The sequence below is a fragment of the Corvus hawaiiensis genome, chromosome 17 (genome assembly GCF_020740725.1).
Source record: "Corvus hawaiiensis isolate bCorHaw1 chromosome 17, bCorHaw1.pri.cur, whole genome shotgun sequence".
NCBI lineage: Eukaryota > Metazoa > Chordata > Aves > Passeriformes > Corvidae > Corvus > Corvus hawaiiensis.
This window is the reverse complement of record NC_063229.1, coordinates 16,588,532-16,610,375: the sequence shown is the minus strand read 5'-3', so window position 1 is coordinate 16,610,375 and position 21,844 is coordinate 16,588,532. Positions and strand designations below refer to the sequence as shown.

Below are 21,844 nucleotides of genomic sequence, written 5' to 3'. Positions count from 1 at the left end.
ACAGAATCTCAGAATATTCTGAGTTGGAAATAAGCCACAAAGATCATGAACTCCAAATCTGAAGTGAAAGGTCTATAAGGGATCGAACCATGGTGTTATTAGTACCATGCTCTAACCAACTGAGCTAATCAGATTAGGTCAATAATATAATTAAGGAACACTAAGATTACTAAATGCAATTTTATACAAATAGTAACTACAGACATCTATCAATAGCATTACTTGAATCACATTCTACAAGTATGCCAATAAAACCTACTCTTATCCATAGGGACAAGCATCACCAACTTGAAATGCAACCAGCTTCTAGATAGGCACTTAAAAAAGCATTACCTCAATGGGAACACCATCATCTAATCCTGCTCTTGTCCTACTCCCTCCAAGTGCCAAGATGCGATATTTCAAAAAAGGTGAAACCCTCTGTCACCCTGATAATACATGTTCAGCCAAAGCATGACAATTTACATACAGGTGACATCAATCATTCTTCTTCATTTCTAGAAATTATCAATTTACTCCTGCAGATGAGGTTTGCATCTAATGACTTCAGCATTATTGTCAAACTCATTTTGAATTATATTTTTGTGCCATACATCTGACAAACTTCCTACTGTTGTGAACTGCCATAGCAAGTGAGTCAGTTAAGAGGTATATACTTTATACTTGTATCTTATTTAGCACTGCAGTTATTTCTTTTTAATGTCATGTACTGTATCTTATTCTCAGAATGGGGGAAAGCTCAGCTTCATATTCATATCTGCTCACAGTTCTGACAACTCCCTCTAGTTTACCCTCTCAGGCATCAAATGTGCACAGATGTACCATCTCTCACGTCTTTCAGAAGAAATATCCTATTCCAATCTCTGCTACCTTCATTTAACCTCACACAGTCACCTCCCCTTCTCCACTTTTCAGTCTCTAATCACAAATGCATGGCTGATAGCCATCTTTCCTTCAAAACTGTATCTGGGGATAGCCAACATGTCAGACCCACAAAATGAACTAATGCTTTTTTCTTTCTGAGAAACTGAATGTTTCTTTCTGAGAAACAAACCTCCCCTTCTCTCAAGCTGACAAATTAGGATCTTTTCGTCACATGGCTACCGTCTCTGCAAACTGCTAATGTCTCAATGAGAGCTCAACTAAATAAATCATTCAAAATGAAAGAGCTGCTTAAGCTGTGACCTGAAACAGCTGCTGAACTTTTAAATGTTCACGTCCTCCCCTCAAAGCAATGAAACATTCTGTATAAACAAACACCAGCTCTCCAAACCTGCTGGGCTATCAGAAAACAGGGTTAAGAATGAAACATGGGAACTGAATTAGCAGGGACAATTAATTTTTCTTGAAGGATCGCAACACTGCCATTAATTGCCTCGAAGTGTACAGAGTATAGGAACAGCGTCAATAATAACTGATGTTCAAATACCAACTGCACTCATCTTTTAACCACATACCTTGCATATTGATTTTGACACAAATGTGTATTACAGAGTATGATATTTTTATTGTGAAAATCCTTTAAGACAAAAGGTATACTTGTGAGAAAATGTCAGCGTTATTCTGTGTACATTAACAAATACCTACTGTACTTTCCAGCAGTTGACACAACTGTTGTTCCCACTTGAACAGACATTTTTCTCCCAAAATAGAAAACCAGTTACAGATATTTCTCTACAGGAAGCATCTGCTATTTTTCATTAACTTGTTATTCTGAAGTTTTGCAGACTTCAAGACAGTTGGATGGGGGGGAAAAGAAAAATCCGAATTATTCTACATATATTTAAAGGCTGAAACTATGTACTAATTCAACAATATTCAACACAGCATGCTTTATTCTTTCTAGAAACATTCTCAAAAAGGCTTTAGCCTTGCAGTTTAGGAAAACACTGTGATATGAGGTAGGTTTCTTTTTTCAGTATTGAGCATCTGCAGTACCTGGAGAGATCACAATGTCTTGTTAAATTCTGCCTGGAAGAAAAGTGGATTGACAGAAGGTACTTGAAGTCTGCACTCTGTGTTGAAAACTACTTGGCAGATTAATTGTTGTCCTGCTCACAACTATTAGGGAGCACCAAGAGGAGAAAAGAGGAAAAGAGGCAGATGATAATTAAAAGCTTGGTATTTTGTTTCAGAGTTTTTAGATATATTGTTTAAAAAGAAAACTGTAACAGGATAGATTTCAATACACTAAATATGTATTGAGATCTTGGGTACAGTAATGGAATCAGTACCCATAAACAGCCAGCACTAATTTCCTGTAGTCCATACCCCTAGAGCTGTATGGCAATATACATTTTAATGTTTAAGAAGAAGGTTTTTGAAATTCTATCCATCAGGCTAAACAAGTAGATTCACGAATGCCATTAATAGTCATGTTTAAAATATCAAAACCCAACTCTGTTTTTTACATATTTGCCTTTTAAATACAAATCTATTCTCAAAATAACATACTGTTTTTTCCATTAGTGTTTACACTTCAAACAGAACTACTTTCAGGCACAAATACAGGAGACGAGCTTCTTCATACCATACCCACATTATAGAATATTTATGCAAAGTATTTTCAGACCTTTGAGACAAAGAGTGGTAGTATCTAAAGTGTCCTCAAGTGCCCAGAATGTAAGCAATGGCTGTTAACCTTCCTGCATGTGTCAAAGTTGCACTGAAGAAAGAAATCAAACACAAGAGCAGAGTCTCTGATAAGTTCGGTTAAGTAATTGAAATTAAGAACCGTTAGGGAGGTAATTTCTTTTCTATGAACAGAAGTATTTCAGAGATATTATTTATTATGATATTCATCAAGTACTATATGAAATCTTTGGCGATATTTCAAAATATTTTTTAAAATCTTTTCCCTTTTTGTAAATGCACGTGCAATGAGAGTCATATTCAGTGAAGAGAATTTCTGAAATTTCTTTCTGAAATACTATTTCAGAAATATTTCAAACTTTTTCCACTGTCTGTTGTTCTCATGCTTCCCTACCTTCACCTTAAAAAGTTAATCACATAAAAGTCCATTGCATTGTGAGGTACTCAGAAATTATTTGTGATAAATGAATGCATGATGCCAGATTGCCCCATCAACAAGAGGGCAAAATTAGTTTTACTCACAAAACTTAATCTGAACACATACCACATGAAAATATTATCCAGAACACAGTATAATCAACTCAGTATATTCTTACCTGGTCTTGAAGGAATTCAGGTTCAGCCTTCAATTTGAGAAAGTTCTTCCTGGCTTAATAGCAGCAACTGAAAATTTGTACAAATTAATAGAAACTTTAGCTATATCTATACAGGAATAACTTATCTCATTAATTTCTTTTTAAACACAAGAGATATTGCTGAGTTTAGGATTTGAACTATCTGAAAAGCATATACCCACCCTTTCAAAAGCTTGCAATCTGGTGCTTCTCAACCACTAACCAAGAGAAGCAATTCCCCTGTAAATTTATGAATAAGGGAATTACACTGTGTGTAATTCCAATCTTCTCAGTCACAGTTGGTTTTTGCCTCTAGCAGTAGGAATACTCAGAGTTGAAATAGGGAAAGGACCCATGGAGACCACCACCAAGTCTGAAATCCTGTTAAACAGCTAACAATACCAAAACTAACAGACCCTGACAGAATAAGCTCATAAAAAGAAAAGAGCAGGGACTAAGCTGTGGGGCACTTCAGCTCCCTTTATACATAGAATTCCCTGTACTCTCAGATGACTGACAGAAAAAGTTCTCATTTTCAAGATGCTCCAGTCAGTAGAGAGAGAGGGATTTAATATCTCACAACTTAAAATTCCCATTGTTTCAACTTAATTTTCAAGAAAACTAGAACAAGACAGAGGCTGTATTCTACTTCTTCTGCTGCCGTAAGAAAAAGAAACCAAAACAAAAATCCCAGGAAAACACAGGACACATTTTTATCATTTAAATTAGGCACAAAGCCACATTGTAACAACATAACAAACCACAACTTCAGCATTATTTCTACAGAATCACTTTTTCTTCCTCACCCTTAAAAAAAGAAGGGCTGCAGTGCCCAGTAGGATACAATGTGGCAGATCCTTTACATACAGGCTCTTAGAATAGAGGAAAAATTTGGTTTAACCACCAGGTAGAATATATGCAAAGTCCCGCTTGGGTGGCAGTGGTTTCACAGCAAGCAATAAAGCTTCCTGCCACAGGAATGTTTTTATTATGTTCAATGTATTTTAGAGGTAACAAGGAAATGAGGACAGATAACAGCATATGCCAGTTCTTCCCAGTTGGTGGAGGCAGCTGATCTCTAGCAAAATTGCAGAACATACCCAAGGCATACACCAAGCAAAGACACTGCTTATTTGGTGTGGTGCTCTAAGCCACCTGATTGAACAGACCAAGTTCCCAAGAATCTGTTAATGGAAATTTCACCTGTCCCTCTTGATATTGCATATTTGTAATGTATAATCATCCAGAAACAACTCTTATGTCATAAGAAGTCCCAAACAAAAACAAGTGTCTGAATCAGTGTCCTATAACAGCCCAAAATTCCACACTCCCCCACCAAACCCATCTGTCTGCATGGCCAACACAGGACTCAGGATTGCTGTAGAAGTGTTTCTGTCTGCTTTTTGCAGAGCACTCAGTAAGTTGTTTCTAGATGCTCTTGCTGCCACAGGCAAAACAAAAAATAAGTAAAGATTTTATCTCCAAAGGAAACCTGTGGTAAAAACTTCAAGGAACAGACAGCGCAGAAAGGATTAGCTCTAGAGCAGCTCAAGGCCTCACCCTGTAAACACTCGATGTTCTAATTGTCAGAAAATGCTTAGGTTGTTTTGGATTATGCATTACTTAATAGATCTGTGACACAGACAGTATGAACTGCTACTACAAATTGGTGTGAATAATCATTCCACCTTTTTCAACTGACTGTTGTATAATTTCACTTTCTTAAAAAGAATATATACTTCATGCATGAGCCCACCCAGGTGCCAGAGAATCTCATTTGCATCAGAAAAGCGGTATTCAGATCTGCCCTTAAGACAAGATCTTCGTTATTATTTTGTGGTTATATTCAGACTTATTTGCATAACACAGCCATGCAATAATAGACTTGCATCAGTTACAAACTTCCCTACCAACATCTGTACTGGTTCTAGTTTAATTTAAAGCATGAAAAAGAAGGGAGCTCCTGGGAAGCTGCCAGCAGTAATGTCCTCCTGCACTTTAAGCAAATAGCTTGTTTCCTCCACAGGAGACAGATCAATACTCAAGAAACAAAACAAAAAATCAAGAAAAGCTAAAAGCTTAGTCATGTAAATCAGGGTGGAGGAAAAATGAAAGAGAGCTCCTCATTGGCATTCTACAACTTCTGCAGACCCCCATGGCCCATTAGCTAATTTCTGTTAAAACACAGAGCTCTGGAATAATAAATGCCAGTGGCACATTTCTAAAGGTTTGTGGTAACTGAAATAAACATGTCCCTGTTCCCAGGACACCAAGAGACAGAAAATTAACCAGAGGTTAACTGGGTCATTAGCTAGAGCACAATATAGGTCACTGCAGATTTAATTTAGTTTGTATTCGGCTAAAGAATCAAATACAGCGACCAGTTCTCACAGCAGGAAAGTAAGTAACTTATCAGCATGCTGATGTATCTTAGATACCAAGGCACCATGTCTGTCATGATTCATACCACTTTTAACTAATTTCACATTATTTTGATGAAACAAAGTACACTGTATACACACACATGCATACAGCTTAAATGGTTCTGAATCTAAGTATTCAAATACATGCACAAATACTGAATATTTAGCATTGTATACAGTCTGGGGTTTTGTCTCCCCCCTTTTTTTTTTTTACTACACTGGAAAATATTTAAGTAAGCTTTTCCTTCAAAACAGGGTTTGCAAGAAAGTAGTCAAAACACAAGTCTAAAAAAAATGTTATGTGGGTTAAGAAAAAAACCCAAACCATTATGTTTTAATGAGTCTGATCAACACCTAAATAACATATGCAAGTATTTTGTCTCAATACAGTCTCTGACGAACAAAATACCTCAGCAGCTCTAACATAAGAGGTCCAATAGCCCAAACATTGCAAGAATTGGCAATACTAAATAAACATTTAGAACCTGTTTGTAGCCAACAGATTTGCATCAGTCTGCACTAAAGAAGAGGGTTTGGAAAGACTGCATGAATTATCGAGAATCCTGTAGTCATATCAGGTTAAACTGAGAGACTACCAACCAGGTCTAGGTTAGAGAGAACTAAAAAGATCTTAATTTCCATGGCTGCTATCATGTTTATAGCTAGTCCCTTGTTCTTAACATTTTCCTCTCTTCTGCTGCTGTGCAAGGGAAAAAACCAAAAAGATCAGAAGTGGCAGCAGACAAGGTGCACTAGTAAATAATTACATATAGAAAACAAACTAGAGTAGTTGAATGGTGTGGGTGTGCAGACCAAAATTTTAGGTGGAACATGTGGCACTAAAATTTTGACTTAAAGATAAACTGAACATTTTCCCTCTAAGATGCCATTTTAATCTGAAATACTCCATTTTCAGTAAAAGTAACCAACAGGTAATAAGGATCCAGAGTCAACAAACTCCTATTCAATACAAAACCCAAAGTTAAAGTGAAAAATAAGTAAAAGTCCAATCTGTGCTAGACTTGAGAATAAGTTTTGCAACAAGGGTGACCCCTGCACCCAGGAATTTATATAACTAAACCAGCAAATTACTAGGCAAGTATTTCTTTACCAAAAAATGAATTTGAAAATAAAATAATTCCATTTGAATATTGTAGCTTCATCTAAATTGTATTTTTCACACCACATATAATTAATCAATACCTAAATAATGCATTTTTGTACATAAACACAGTATCTTCTCTTGCTCAGATGGCAACAATTGAAGGGAGGGGTGGGGTGAGGGGAAGAAAACCCTCTCTTACCCCTAATATCAAGGTTGCAAACATTTACTGCTCAGCAGCCAAAGGAATGATTTCTGCACACCCCAGCCAAGCATTAGAACAAAACTATGTGGTGGTACAAGCCTATCCCCTTGCAGCTCTCTGAACAGCCATTTCCATTTACAGCAGCTACATTTTCTACTTAAACTGAGGTCACTGTCCCAGCTCCGCTTCAGCTGAATATCCCAGGTAGCATGTTTCTGTCCCACACCAAGATTCCTGCACCTCCCACTCCTCCCTGACCTGGAAACCTCCCAATGGCCCCCCACATATAAGAATCCCACACACGCATCCACCTCAAACACTTAACTCACATAAACATATTGATCTCTGAACATATTGATCTCTAATGTTACAAGCCCTTGAGGTCAAACTACAGGATTTGCAGTAGGTAGGCACTGCCAGTCAGAATCGAAGTCCCAGAATGGGATCAGGATAGCAATGGTGAAGAGGATAAATGGCAGAAAAGCCCAAAAGCTTCAAACTTTTCTTTATGTCCTTTCACCTGTTTCTCCCCTTAACTTCATATAAAGGTGACTTTAAAACACCTCATCTTATCTCCAAAAGTTATTCTGCTTTGCAATAGCATGTGTTTAACCATCTTAAAATTGTCACTCCAATAGTTTGATGGTAGCAACTACACCATAGGGCTCTATATCTTCTTTATTCCATATTCACTGTATGAGTATTACCATACTCTAGCATTTGCATTCTAAAGTGATCCAGTTCTATTTGATGATTTGTATTTATTTTTCACCAAATTCCTAAATTATCATTAATAAATTTCACTGAATTATCAGTCTGCAGAAAACAAACATTTATCTGAAAATCAACAGGTCATCTCAACAGTTGTACTAAAATTAGTTGCAACAACTGAGAGAAGGAACTTAACACCATACAAAATTTGGCAGAATTTTGAATCCGACCTTATTTTCTTTTTATAGAGTCCCTACTGTCCATAAATGGGACTTTTTAGGCCATATAATAGCTTTTTTTAAAAAAGAAAAAAAGTCTACCTTACAAACATTGGGAAAAAGGAAGAAATTGAAAAAAAGACTGAATCAGAATCAAGCTGAGCCTAGATCCAGCTTACAAAAAGTCCAAGTGGCCACACTTAATAACTGTCTTAGATGAGTAAACTAAACTAAAGATTAGAGTAAGAACACATCTGGACAATTTCTTGAAAGTTTTGTAGACACTTTGTAAATTTCAGCATTTTGGTTTCCTGCATCTTTGCTCACAACACGAGCACACGAAATTCACGGGACATGATTAAAGTTCAGTACACCACAAGAGGTTTACTGAAGCTTCCCAAAATTCAGTCTTTCCTCCTTCTACAGTTAGTATTGCTTACAATACATCCACAGAAACAAAACAAGTACTTTATGATGTGAGTACTTGAGCTTCAACTCATGGCAGGTAGTTCTTACTGGTAGAACAATGTTAAACCAAGCAACTGTGTATCCCATCATCCTCCATAAATATGGTTTTCCCACCTGTTCCCCAGTTTATAAGCTTTTGTAAGTATGAACGGAGCAATTTTATTTTGCTCTAAAACACTCATAAGAAAAAGAAGTGAAATTTATGATTTTGGTGTCTTTTTTCCAATCTTGGCAATATTAGAAGAGGTTAAGATGCATGTTTTCTGTGACAATACTTGAATCCTTAGATTAAAGATTAATAATATATCACACATGCTGATGAATGCATGATTCAGGAAAGACACAAACAGCAAGTTCTATTTAAAGCTTTGCAAGGCATGAATAGAACACTAAGATGTACACAGTGGAAGGTAAAAAGCCAAAGGTACAATTTTCAAGAGAAAAAACCCTGCCCTCATAGAGGTATAAGATCACAGTTTTCACAACAAAATGGATGTATAGCTAATATATTAACAAACCACAGCTCTAAAAAACAAAGGTGGCAAGGAACAGCCCAATATCAGCAGCCATACTTAAGAGAGGTTTGCATATCATTACAAACTCTTCTGCTGTTAGGTGATTTTCTGAAAGCTCCACCTGCTAGAAATTAAATTATCTCATGAATCACTTAATTATCTTGCACAACTGTAGGAAAGCTTTAAAATCCCAGTCTAAACAGCTCAAAGAAAAAAGCAAAATAACACTCTTTGGTTTTGCTCTTAAGTATAATGGATTTCAAACCAGTGGCGTTGATTCACTTTTTTTTAAGTAGGTTGATCTTAAGGCCTTGAAACAGGATTAGACAGAATACAAAAATAAATAGATCTAAAGCAGTAACTTCAAGACTTTTAATTCTCTGCAGCAAAGTATTTATTACATGTAGCTTTCCTAAAATTCAGAAACATATAGCACCTGCATTAGTAACTTATAAACCTATCACTTTTCTTCACTTCATGCAAGCTACAGAAATGTGTTCTCTTGAGAACTCTCTTGAGTTCTCTTTCCAAAACTTGCATCAAGATCAGAATTGAAAATAAAAAAATAAAACCAGTGTTTAACAAAACTCCATTCTGTAGTACTATTCAGTCTAACTTCATCATCATGTGAATGTACAATTTCTGCAGCACAGGGTTTCTAGAGCAGATGATGTAAAACATAATAGCGTTTAGACATCAGAAGAACCCCCAAACAAATCATCCCCCAACACAGTATGGTTTCCACACCATATGCTTTAGTGTCATTGTTTGGAATTTGTTTTCACCCCAACCTCCAACAGATGACACACAATGTTCAGTAAAATCTAAAATTTATAGCCAGCTAAATGTTACTACACTCCTGAGACTTTTTTTTACAACACAGTAAATCAACCCATAAAAGGCTTTCTGGGAAAATAGTTTATTAAGTGCCTCAGCTCTATGCCTACTAAGAGTCAAAGAAATCCTTACCATATTCCAACTCGAACACAATAACCTTCACAATATACCAGACACATTCATAGGTCATCAGATAAGCAATTCTAATTGCTGCTGCGTCTGAATACAAAGTTTACATGGGACTTAGAATACAGTTTTAAATTAACAAGTACTGTTCTCCTAAATCACAGAGAATCATTAAGTGTTTTCTTTCATTGGAAATGTTATGTTTCAACCTGACATTTTTCTAACAATTTCCTCTCTTTTTCAGCTGTCTTTTTTATTAAACAATCCTATTCTAATCATAGTCACACATATATCCTCAAGTTAGTTCCCTTCTCTTCATACCACCTTATTGATCCATACTCAACACAGAGCTCAAAACTGTGAACTACCACCCAGAAGAAAGCTTCAAAATCTTTGTGAAAAGCGCAATCCAAACATAAATTGTCAAGAATTGTTAAAACAGTAGTACAGGCTCAATTTAGTGAAAACATACATTTATAGGCAAAAAAAATCCATCAAGATTACCAATTGTGACATGTAAACCCAGTAGAACTTGTAGAACTTGCAGAGCCATAGGGACTTCTCAGTATCATACCTCTTTATGTCTGTATTCTTATTACACACTAGAGTGCCTATTATCAGCTGCAACAAGAGCTAAAACACTGAGCTTGACAGGTCTCTGTAACTGCCTTGGTGTAAGAATAAGAGTACTGGATTAGGCCAGGATGTTACTTAGCTGCAGTGGTCCAGTACTATCTTTACCTTTGAGATTCTTAAACAGGTAATTTTTAATTAGATCAATAAAATACAAGCCAAGTTATTTTCCAACTTCTGCTGATATAAACTGAGGTACTGCATTTTTCAAAATGTTTTCACCACCTTCATTATATGCATGATAAAACCACTTATAAACCCACCCCAAAATAAAGTCTTGAAACAGATACACAACATCCTTGGCCTATTTAGTAACGCAGAAATGGATAACGTTGCGCCCCCCATGACGTAAATATGAATATAGCTAGGAAAGTGGCTACTGCTGCATGCTCCCTCTCTTCTTTTCTGTCATGTAAAGAGACTAACCACTTCGAAATTGTCACACAAGTTTTTCTAAAGAAGGAAAGACAAATCAAGTTACTCAAGTAGAAGTCTACACATTGACAAATCAGAAGAATTTGCAGCAAAATTTGTACTGGAAGTGCTTGTATTGGAAGTGATTTTTAGCTCAGCCTTGTATTTTCTGCAACTTAGGCACCATGAATAGGATTACTGTAATACAATGATTAAATCCTACTTCAGAAATAAAATGACAAGTTCCTATCTGCAGTAAATAATTTCAACTTGGAACTCCATTTAAGGCTTCTACCACAAAGAACAGTTGACATCTTCTGCAAGAGGCTTCCACTTGAAGTACAATAACTTCTCTGTTAGTGGTTTCTACAGAATACATGCTTGCAAAGGAAAGAAGATAATACAGAACAACATTTTTTTCTTTAATGACAGATAATATAATAGAACAAGTAAACTTGGACTATTTCCTTCAGAATACAATGCAATACTAGAAATACATTTAACCAAGTGGAATCAGACACTTACTCTTCCTAAGGCTACTGTAAAAGCAGGAACAGAATCTGGGATCAAATGTTGAAAGGAAGCTCTTCCCCAGCTGATGATCTTTCCTTCTGTGTCGGCCAAGTACGGAAAATGAATACAGCAAACAATTTGAATACTGGTTTGCAGTATCAAGGTCTATTCTAGGTTATAACCATTCTAGAGGTAGCCAGAGTTCACTCAAAGGTAAACTGATTTATAGAGGACATTATTTTTGCCTTTTTTTCCCGCCCCTTGATCTCCCCACAGATGATGATTCATTTCTTCTGACTGATTCCTCTACTGGAAACATTTCTTCAGCTTCTCAGAATAGTGACATGCAGGATTACACAATACAATTTTCTGGGAAGCCGACATATGCTCAAACATTTCATTTGCATTGACTTGGACTTAATAAGCTTAGTTTGTGTTGTGTAAAATAAATCAAAACTAGACAGTTCATTTTCTCACAGCATATATGGAAGGGAGAGGAAATAGCAAAAATGAAGAGTATAAAAACTGGCATATTGTAGTTCAGTGTTTTAAAATCCTAATCTGCTAATTGTAACTGAGACTATCTCACCAGAAAATAAAAATTAGAAGTGTGATCAAGAGTCAAATTAACTGAGTCACTGAGATAAATCCAGAGCAGATTTTTTTAAAACAGAGACCAGATGTTCAAAAGACATTTAACTGTCCTTACCTATGACACTTTCAAATTTTATTTCAGGTTTGGTTTGGGGATTTTTTTTTAAATTCAAAAGCACAACTGAAAAATTCATTTAATACTACACCACGTAACTACACTGCATTCCTTAGGAGGTGACATATGTGCTACACACGAGTGTCAACGAGGTATTTAAATTTATATTGCTACAAACACATGTCTATAAGGATAATCAACACACTGGAAAATTCTGACCTTGGTTTAGGTTTGTTTTAAATCAACACCACTTTGCAACAGCTGTTTCCAATGGATGTTAGGTGCTCAGCACCAACCATCTTGCCCTAAGAGGCTGCCTAAAGTGTGTTTATTTAGTAATGCAGAATAGCATCTAACTACACATTAGCTGATGAAGATGAAGCAGCTTAGCATACACTAACATTTAAATCAAGACCTCAAATTTAGTGTTAATGACTTCTCTGCTTCTGATAAAAAATTTCCTTACCACATAGTCCCCTTTTTCTTCACACATGCAATTAAAGCAAGGGACTAACTTAGCTTTATTCACCACAATAGTCACAGAAAACATCAGAAGCCTTCAAAGTTTTAGCTTTGCCCTCTTTTGACTCTGGGTTCACTAAATAACTTGAAATTTGTAACACATACACACAGGCAGCATGCCCCCACACATACCACCTTCCAGAAATTAGTATTATGAATAGCCCGTAAATCCTGTTTTCCCTTTCTAGCGGCAATGCCTTAAGTTATTAACAAACATTCTTTCTGCTTTAAGATGTCATTCATCAGAATAGTTGCTTTCAGCTTGGCTTGACTGCTCACTAATAGTTCCAAAAATTCCTGTAGTGTGAAGCCAGTGTCAACAACTGCAACATGGCATTAAATACCAAGAAATGGTTTTCTGTTACGTTACGGTGGCAGAAAAGACCTATTCTATCATTAGTTATCTGAAGAAAAATCTGAAAATAAATCAGTTTCAAGTTAGCAGCCTCACTATGCTTTGGTTTTTTTCGGAACACTATGTATATTATAGTTTTGACTTGGTTATCTTCCGAAGTCTTCACAAACATTTAAGATTTTGCTAGGTCAGTCAGCTGGAGAGAAGAAAATAAAAAAGATTCCAATTTGAAGACATCTTAATTCTGAAATTTCATTTGGACATCCAATTTGTATAACTCTCTGCTTCCAGTGAAATCAATACAACTTCCGAGATGAAATTTCAACTCCCCCTCAAAAAATTAAACTGAGATATCCAAATGTATTTATGAAGCATATAAAAATACATTATCCTGGTCTACAAGAGCTAATTCCAAGAGTGCAGAGACTCTGCAAAATCCAGAGTACCTGTGCCACAGAGCATAGCTCCATTTAAAAATACCCAAACTAGCTCAAAGTAATTTAAGCACATTAGAACAAAAACCTACCAAACAGATTCATGCAGAGCTCTGATCAGGTCACTAACACAGGTAACACTGCTTCTAGTACTCAAGGAATCCCATTTAGAGCTAGCTTAGTTATACTGCATTATACAGAGTACCTGTACCTCTGGTGATCCACAGGCAAGGTGGCTAAGTGCATCTGAGGCTAGATTTCCAACAGCATCCGAGGCTAGATTTCCAGGAGTATCCAACTAACAGTGGGGACAGAGAGGAGCATGCAACAAATAGCAAGGGAACATATTACAATTGAAAATGGTGCTGATACCTTCCTTGCCATCAGCTGTACTTGTTAGCAGACAGCATCACCTAAATCCACAGTATTTTTGCCCCTTCCGCAAGATACTCCATTCCATCTGTGACAAGTCAGGAAACAGGATTTGAGGCAGTAGGGGACGTTACAGTAGATCTATTCTGGAGTTTTTTTCCATTCAAGGGAAATCTTTCATTTCTTACCTAAAAGCAAAATAGGAATGGCACAGGACCAGAAGTAGCCATGCATTTGGCCTATAGGAAATTATTTTAGAAGTATTTGAATAATAGCAAATCCAAGAATTAGACATCTGTAACTTTTAATTCAGGTAAGTTCTACTGCTGGCTCTCAACCTACCCTAACAAATCCAAGTATCAGCATCAATGACAGGAAAAAGAGGAAAATGCCTTGCTCCTTGCTGTTCAGCATGAAGCTTCAAACAGTCAGTGCTCAAAAATCACTGCTTTACAGCATAGTAGAAGTTAAGACTGTAGGCAAGAAGGACCTACTCCAGAAGCTTTGAGTCCAATTCCAAATTGAAAATTGATGGGCAGAGGTCATCCTGTCTGCAAATCAGACAGCTGACTCTCCAAGCATAAATATTATCTCCTGCTCAGGGAGAAAGCTGCCATTATGCTGGGTTCTTGCAAAGGAATACACTTCACCAAATACTATCTGGAGTTATTCCGTTTCTTTGCCTTTGGTAGTGTTGGCTTCACCTCTGGCAAGGGCTTTTTGGAAGTGGGCATTACTAAACTACCTGGTATTTGACTGAAAACAGAATTAAATATCCCTTTGCAAAGAGGGTTATGCTTATTGTTCATGCTTATCATTCAGGTGTCCATGTATTTAAGCTCCATTTCATCCTGTGTAAATTCATATCATATGTTGCAAGATTTGTGCCCAGTTGAACCAGAATATTTTTGGCAGATACAGACAACTTCTACTGGGTTTTAAGACAGCCCTATGAGGCAGACATTAGGTTTTTAAGCATCAGTAGCTCCCAATAAGCATCTTGAATGCTCCAATTACTGTCTCATCATTGAAGATGCAGAGAATGCACATGTGGAAGACTACTGAAAGTTATTAACATGATAATGTTGGTAGCTGAGCCTTTGCCCTGAGATCAAAGAGAACAGCAAAATTCAGCATGCAGATGATGAAAAACACTTACAGTCCTTGTATGAGTATTGAGCATTAAAACTTTACTGTCTGGAAAGCCGGTTTAATGTTGATTCAGGTAAGAATTAAAATACATTCAAGTGCAATTGATAGTAGAACGTTTTCCACTTACATATTTTATATACATGCATGGAAAAAGTCAATTTGAAGTAAGTATTGCAAAGAGTTTATTTTTTATCTTAGAAAGGAAATCTGCCTTTTAACTGTTCTCTTCCTCCTCTCTTGCAGCAGATTTCCCTTCCTATTCTCTTGTAGCAGGTTTCCCCTACACACATACACATTTCTCATTCCTTAATATCATACCAGTGAAAACTAGAGGAAGAAAACTTAAAATCCTGCATAAAGACGAGTACTTATGTATTCTGAAAAGTAGGAAAGGTACTAATGCCTCTTCAAATCTGACACAACCAGACAATGGCTCACTTCTAAGTGCTTCCTCCTCCTATCACTATGCTGATTTTGGCCCCAGCTAGTTTTGTATCTACTTTCCTTGATACTATTAGCAGCCTGAAAATAAGCAAGTGCTCTAAACCCAAGAAGTTGAATGTAATTTCAGATGGTTCCGTCACACCTATCTCTGCCACCATGGCTGCCTTGTCTTCATTCTACACCAGGAACATGGAATCAGACACAGTGAAACATAACCCACAGCATAAATACATTCATCCTGCTAGTGATACTCCAAGACTGAGAAACCAGGGCTATCTGAATTTGGTGAAGAACACAAATCTAAATAGATGTTCCATAATTGAAGGAGTTCTGTTAACACATATAACAGAATTTTTTTTTTTTAAATACTCAAAATAATGCTTATTAAGAGAATTCTGTACACAAATTTTATTAAGCAGATATATGATATATGGGAAAAAACTCTTGGAATTAAGCTCTCTTCAAACTTAACGTGCACTACAACCCTGCTAAACAGAGGGGGTTCTAACAAGTAACTATGCTTTTTAAATAAGAACGTGGGAAGCATTATATATTTACACCTTAGCAATATGCAGTCAAGTCCAACCTGATCACAGAGGGCTGATTCAAAAATAAAAGGATCACTGGAGTTCAGCCAGCTTATGCCTTTGCACCATAGGAGAAAGGAGGTATATAGAGATCTTATGACTGCCTAACCTGTTAAACTTCTCAAAAGGTTTCACAACTTTACTGGGTACTCAATTCCAGTTCTTGGAAATGCAATGTGAAATGCAGAAGACCACATTAGCATCACAAATACATAGTGCACGTTCATAGTGTAAGCTATAAAATATTGCCAGTTTATTTTGAGGACCCTCTGCCCAAGACCACTAGAAACAAGTCACACAGCAGAGTATCTTTTAAGAGCACAGCAGAGAAATCACAAGCTTTCTCAGTCTTAGAAAGATGGAATTCTGTTTGGCTTCTCACCTAATTCCAGGACACTCAGTCTTCTCTTACCGGGGTAATAATTATTTTAGATCATAGATAATTTTGCTCCTTTTCTCTAGATCCCTCCTAGGGAGTTGATGTTTCCAGGATAGTTCCTTAAGAGGAGAAAATGCTGATATGTGACAGCTCCTAACAATATGAGGCAAAAACCAATTCCTCAACCTCTACAAATATAGCCAAAGACTTAAATGAGGGAAGTACTTCATTTGAGGTTCAGCTTTTACATGCTACTAGTGCCAAGGTACTCCTCCTATCTCCTGGAACCAAAATATGAGGCATATATGCTGCCTCGCTATGTGAAACTTGCCAAATTCAGGCTCTATTACCGTGCCCCTTCTCCCTTTACAGAGCTCAGCAAGTGTTTCTTTAAAAATCTAAGTCTTCATTTCTTTGACGATTCTGCCTTGCTGAAGAACATTTTGGTGCATGAAACACTTGTTTCTGGATCAGACTTGCCAAGTTTGGTGTATGGTGGTATAGCTTAAATGCATTCAAATGACCATGAAAATATCAGATTGTGCTATTAGTTATCTTAGCATACATCATTAACTTTGGATTCACATCCTAGAAAAACTTGCAAAAAAATACACATTCAAGAAGAGAGGTATCAGACATTCTATTCAATGGAATTGATCTGTTCATTTTTGAAAAATAAATGAGCTCTGCTCTTGCATTGTGTTTAGGTTTTTGGTTTGTTTTGTTGTTTTGGTTTGTTGGGTTTTTTTTTAACAGGTCTTTAATAAACCTACAGGATTGCTATTTGCAAATCTAGTTTCCAGAGGAAGGAAAGAGAGATATTTTTGCTAGTTAAAAGTTAAATCTTTCAGTAATTCTTATTTTTAAAAAATTTAATTTAACTGTTCTTTTAATTGCTTGTAACATCTCCATTCTTGCAAAGACTGACAAAAATTTTTGAAGTATTTGAAAATTATTTTTGTGATTTTGAAAATGACTAACTATCAAGGCTGTCTGGTTCTTTCCAAACTGCATATTACAAGATAAAAGCAGGATGAACTCACAATTTAGTTTTATTGTTCGATAGCACAGTAACTTCAGCTGTACTTTTAATGAGATAAATGGCAGTGGCTGAAATACAGTACTCAGTCACACTTCAGAACATTGGTGCAGGAGCTATAAAATATACTTATAAATTGTACTAGATAATAAGCTACTCTAAATGCATCAGATTGTTGAAGCTTTTATGTTCTGTAGGTAGCGATGTTAGTACTCCAGTGTGACACTACAAATCCTTGCTCTGCTAGAGACAGGAAGAGTAAATGTCACAAGGATTATCTGAAACTAGATTAAACCTTTCCCTAAAGCCATGGTTAATGCATTCATCAATTAAACATGTAAGTTAGTATTACATATAGCCATCTGATGGAAAAGGACTTAACAAGTGAACTAAAACTGTTAAAAACAAAAACGTAAGACAGTCTCAAAATTTTCTCGAAGATTACAAGAGGAGCTAATTGAGACTACAACACTTTCCTACAGTGAAGTGCTGGACTACTTGCCTCACAAAACCAGGACAAATTCCAATTCAACAGCAGTGCCTGAAAGAAAGGAAGACACCAACACACGTGTCAAGTATGTAAAATAAGCTTTTTTATGGAGGTGAGAAGAGATAATAAATCCTTCATTGCTTAAAGGGGAACATTTTTGTCTTGCCATAGAACAGCTTCCCAAAGAATATTTACATTTTTCTACAACCTGTAATTTTCTCATTTATCATTTGTCAGGGCCCAAAGATCTTTTGCTGCACACAGGATGTTTGCACATGTTTAACGATCATTTTACCAAAGAAATGTCACAGTCTGAATAAAATAAATCAATTAATACCGTTGATGTTGCTAATTTAACACCATTAATATCACAGCGAGCAGCTACAGAACCGACAAGGTCTTGTATCATATCTAAGCTCTGCTGGTTGCAAGTCTGTTCTCCAGCAGACAGCACTGAGAAGACAGTCCATGAAAATATCACTGGCAAGGTAATTCAAGAGAATTTTTAATGATTGCTTTGATCTTACAGTTAAGACTATCAGACAAGTGTGACTAAAGACAGATCATTAGATAGAGATTTAGATGTACTAGTTAGAACTCATTTATCTACATTCTTACAGATGCCTCCACTTTCATCAGTGTGCTAGGATCTGGAGCAGTCAGAAGACCCTAACCAGACCACAGAATCCACTGCATTATGATACTGCTAGATGTCCAACATGAGCTAAAGATTTATCCAGTGAATTAGAAGGCAGAAGACACATTGCAGTGCTGTCTTCAATGGCAACTAAACTGCCTCACCCTTCTGTAGGCACAACTAAGTTACATTTTGTAAAGTAATTTGTCTCTGCACATACTATCTATGGAAAAAGCCTTCTAACAGCAGAAACATATTTTTCTCTAAGCTGCTCAAGTCTTCTATACTGACTACTTCTCCCTCTGACAAAAAAAGAATGACAAAGGAGTCCAGTTATTTAGGAAGTCCTTCAAAGGATGCTGTACTGTAATACAAAGGAAAATAATAAATTAAGTACTAGTCTTCTTATCATGCACCTACCAAGTATTTGTTGTTGGAGAAGTATTGAAACTTTAGTTCTTAGGATTTTGGTACCTTAACTTTCCTTAGAAGCAAGCTGTGATTTCCCAGACTGCATATTTCAGTCACAGAAGTAAAATGTATGAATTTAGGATTCTAATATTAAAGTTATAAAAACAGAGCAACTAAAACCCCACCCTAAAACACCCTCCTGGCCCGTTTTGACTTGTGTTCTTTCTGTCCACTAAAAGGCAGAAACTCTGGAGTAACATGCAAAAAAAGATGCACCAAGACCTTCATATTGTTAGCACTTCAACCATAAAGACACAATTCAGAAGAAAAATATTAAATATATAAGCAGACCTAAGAAAATCTATATAACAGGTCAATCAATCAGGACTTCCAGATACCAAAAACCCATAAGATACTTTCCTTATTCAGTTTCCAGATTGAAAATAACATCAGCTTCTGACACAACTCAGCACCTTTTAGATGCACAATCTTCCTTTCCCAAATATTACTCAAAAATCGCAAGTTCTTATATACAGTGATTTAATCTATTAAAAATGGAGATTCATAGTCAATGATTCAGTCATGGAGATTATCAGAACTGTCAGTTCATAGTAGAACCACACTTTACAGTGCTTCCTACCTCAGGGAACAAAAATTTCAGTGTTTCACAATGCCTGCTGCCTAAAATCTTCAAATAAGACAGGCAATTCAATTGCTTTCCTTTCAGGAACTAGGAAATAAGGTGCTGCCCATTTCTAAATGGAATATGTCTTTCAGGAGCAATGAAACTTCATCTAATATTTATGTCATTTCTTGAGAGGTGTTGATACTTACAATTGTTTACCCATCACCACAAAATTGCAACCTTCATTTCAGAATACTACATACAGGTTAGCGACAACTAATAGCCCGACAGACTAATTTTATTTTGACACTCTATCCCAATAATCCATTAAATATGGCTAATCAGTACTAGTGATTACTCATCAGAACTTTTATTTCAGTTCCACAAACTGCTTAAACTCACTGAACTTAGAGATGCTATTCTGATTTTACTGCGAAAGGTGAACTAATGCTGGAAAACACACAGAGATATAAAATAATAAAGAAAAACCAGAATAACATTTTTACGGAATTCAGAAATATTACACAACATTTTTCTTCCTACAGAGGTCAGCCACTAATTAGCTTAAATCCTCCCTTACTGAACTTCTACTATCATTTCAGAATTTCTTCCCACACACCATTTAAGTGAAGGGTGAGGAAGGGTGGTGGCGACAGGTAGTGGAGAAGCAGTTAACCAGCAACAAACTACATGGAGAAATTCAAACAATTTCCAAAGTTAAACAAAAATCCAAGCGTATAAGAAACTCATTTAAATGGGAAGTAGGGGGGAACAGGAAAAAAAAAAAAACACAACAAACCACAAACAAATAAACAACCACACACACAAAATACCCAACCAAACAAAAAAGACAAAGTAACAAAGTAAACCCCACTCGTTAAGGTTTTCAGGTTTCAAATTAAATCATGGTTTGTACTAGAATAAACCCAACATATTCTCAAAAACGTGAGCATACTGGAACATCCATTTTATCCGTAAGCATATATGCCATTCTCTATTATGCCCTCTCCAGCCTGAGAAATTGACCCAACATATTGATAAAAAAATGAGAACGTGTTCTGTCAAGAATACTGCAAGAGACAATTGAAAAGGCAGGTTTTATCTACTCTTCATGAAAATTGGCAAAGGTATGGAGTATTCTTCACAGAAGTATGATCTAACTGAAATCTTCAACCAAGATTCTCTGATGGGTTTGTAGAAGTTCTTGATCTTACTTTCACTCAATTCTAAATTTCACAGTAAGACAACATCTTCAGGTGGCTAAGAGAAAAAAAGTGAAAAAAATACTGTGCTTCACTGAGGAGTTACAACTATTTGAAAAATATTTTAATCATTTTATGCTATCTACACCGAAGTAAGTTAGAGATATCTGGCATTCAAATTAATTCTAAAGCAATTTTGAAGGGAAGGTAAAATATAAATTTGCACCAAGTTGTAGAGTTTTTTGATATTAGATATTAAAACTACCATCTCAAAAATACATATTTCTACTACACCACAGAAGTGTTTGCTTTATTCAATCACCTTCTCTCTCACAACACAGAAAGCTCTTACTCATTTATAAACGCAAATCAGTTATACTTGCAAATTTGATATCGCCAAGTCTGTTTGAATTATTCTTTGTAGATAAGCAACCATAACTCTTCCAACCTGAGATCCTCATAACAGAAATGCTCAAAAGGAAGTTACAATAGTGAAATACACAGACTTTCTTAAAAACAAAACATCATCTATTTCAACTTAACATCTTGTTTAATTAAATAACATCAGCTACTTAGGTCAAAAAAACTAAAGACATTTTCCTATGCATTTAGAAGAAATTATGGAGAAGCTGGTACTGAAAGGGCAAACTAAGCAAATGAGTTTATGCAGTAAGGACAAACTCTTTCAGCTAGAAATTACCCAAAATAAGACTCCTAGCAAGGAATCTAATGAAGAAAAAAAAAACCCAAATACAAAGCACAAAAAAACCCCACCAAATATTATATAGCCAAAACACAAGCACAATAAAAAGTTTCTTTTTTTTTTTTTTTTTTTCAAATATCCAAGTCCAGGGGAAAATAAAACCATTAAAGGATTTGAGAAAAACACTCTGTTTTCTGAATGAGACTAAAACAAACACATACAAACCCCTCCACATTCAAACGATAAAACATCCACGGTAGGGAAACCCTGTGATACCGGAGACCTGGCCTTGAATTCCATGATTTGTGTTGAAGAGTGTACAGAGTTCACCTAACACTCTAATATAGATTAAAATAAAGCTGTCCTACTTATACTAATATTTTGAGCATTTTACTAAACTTCTCTCATATTC

General features: G+C 36.1%; 1 protein-coding gene across 4 annotated transcripts in view; it reads right to left on the bottom strand.

Annotated features, from left to right (window-relative positions):
- Positions 1 to 21,844, bottom strand: part of SULF2 (sulfatase 2) — a 122,762-nt gene that overhangs the window by 99,164 nt on the left and 1,754 nt on the right. The window contains exon 2 of one of the 4 annotated variants that reach the window (XM_048321460.1): positions 3,189 to 3,255. The exons of the other annotated variants lie outside the window; for them this stretch is intronic. The gene's annotated coding sequence lies outside the window, so the exon portion shown is untranslated. The remainder of the gene's footprint in view (positions 1 to 3,188; positions 3,256 to 21,844) is intronic. 4 annotated transcript variants of the gene reach the window in all.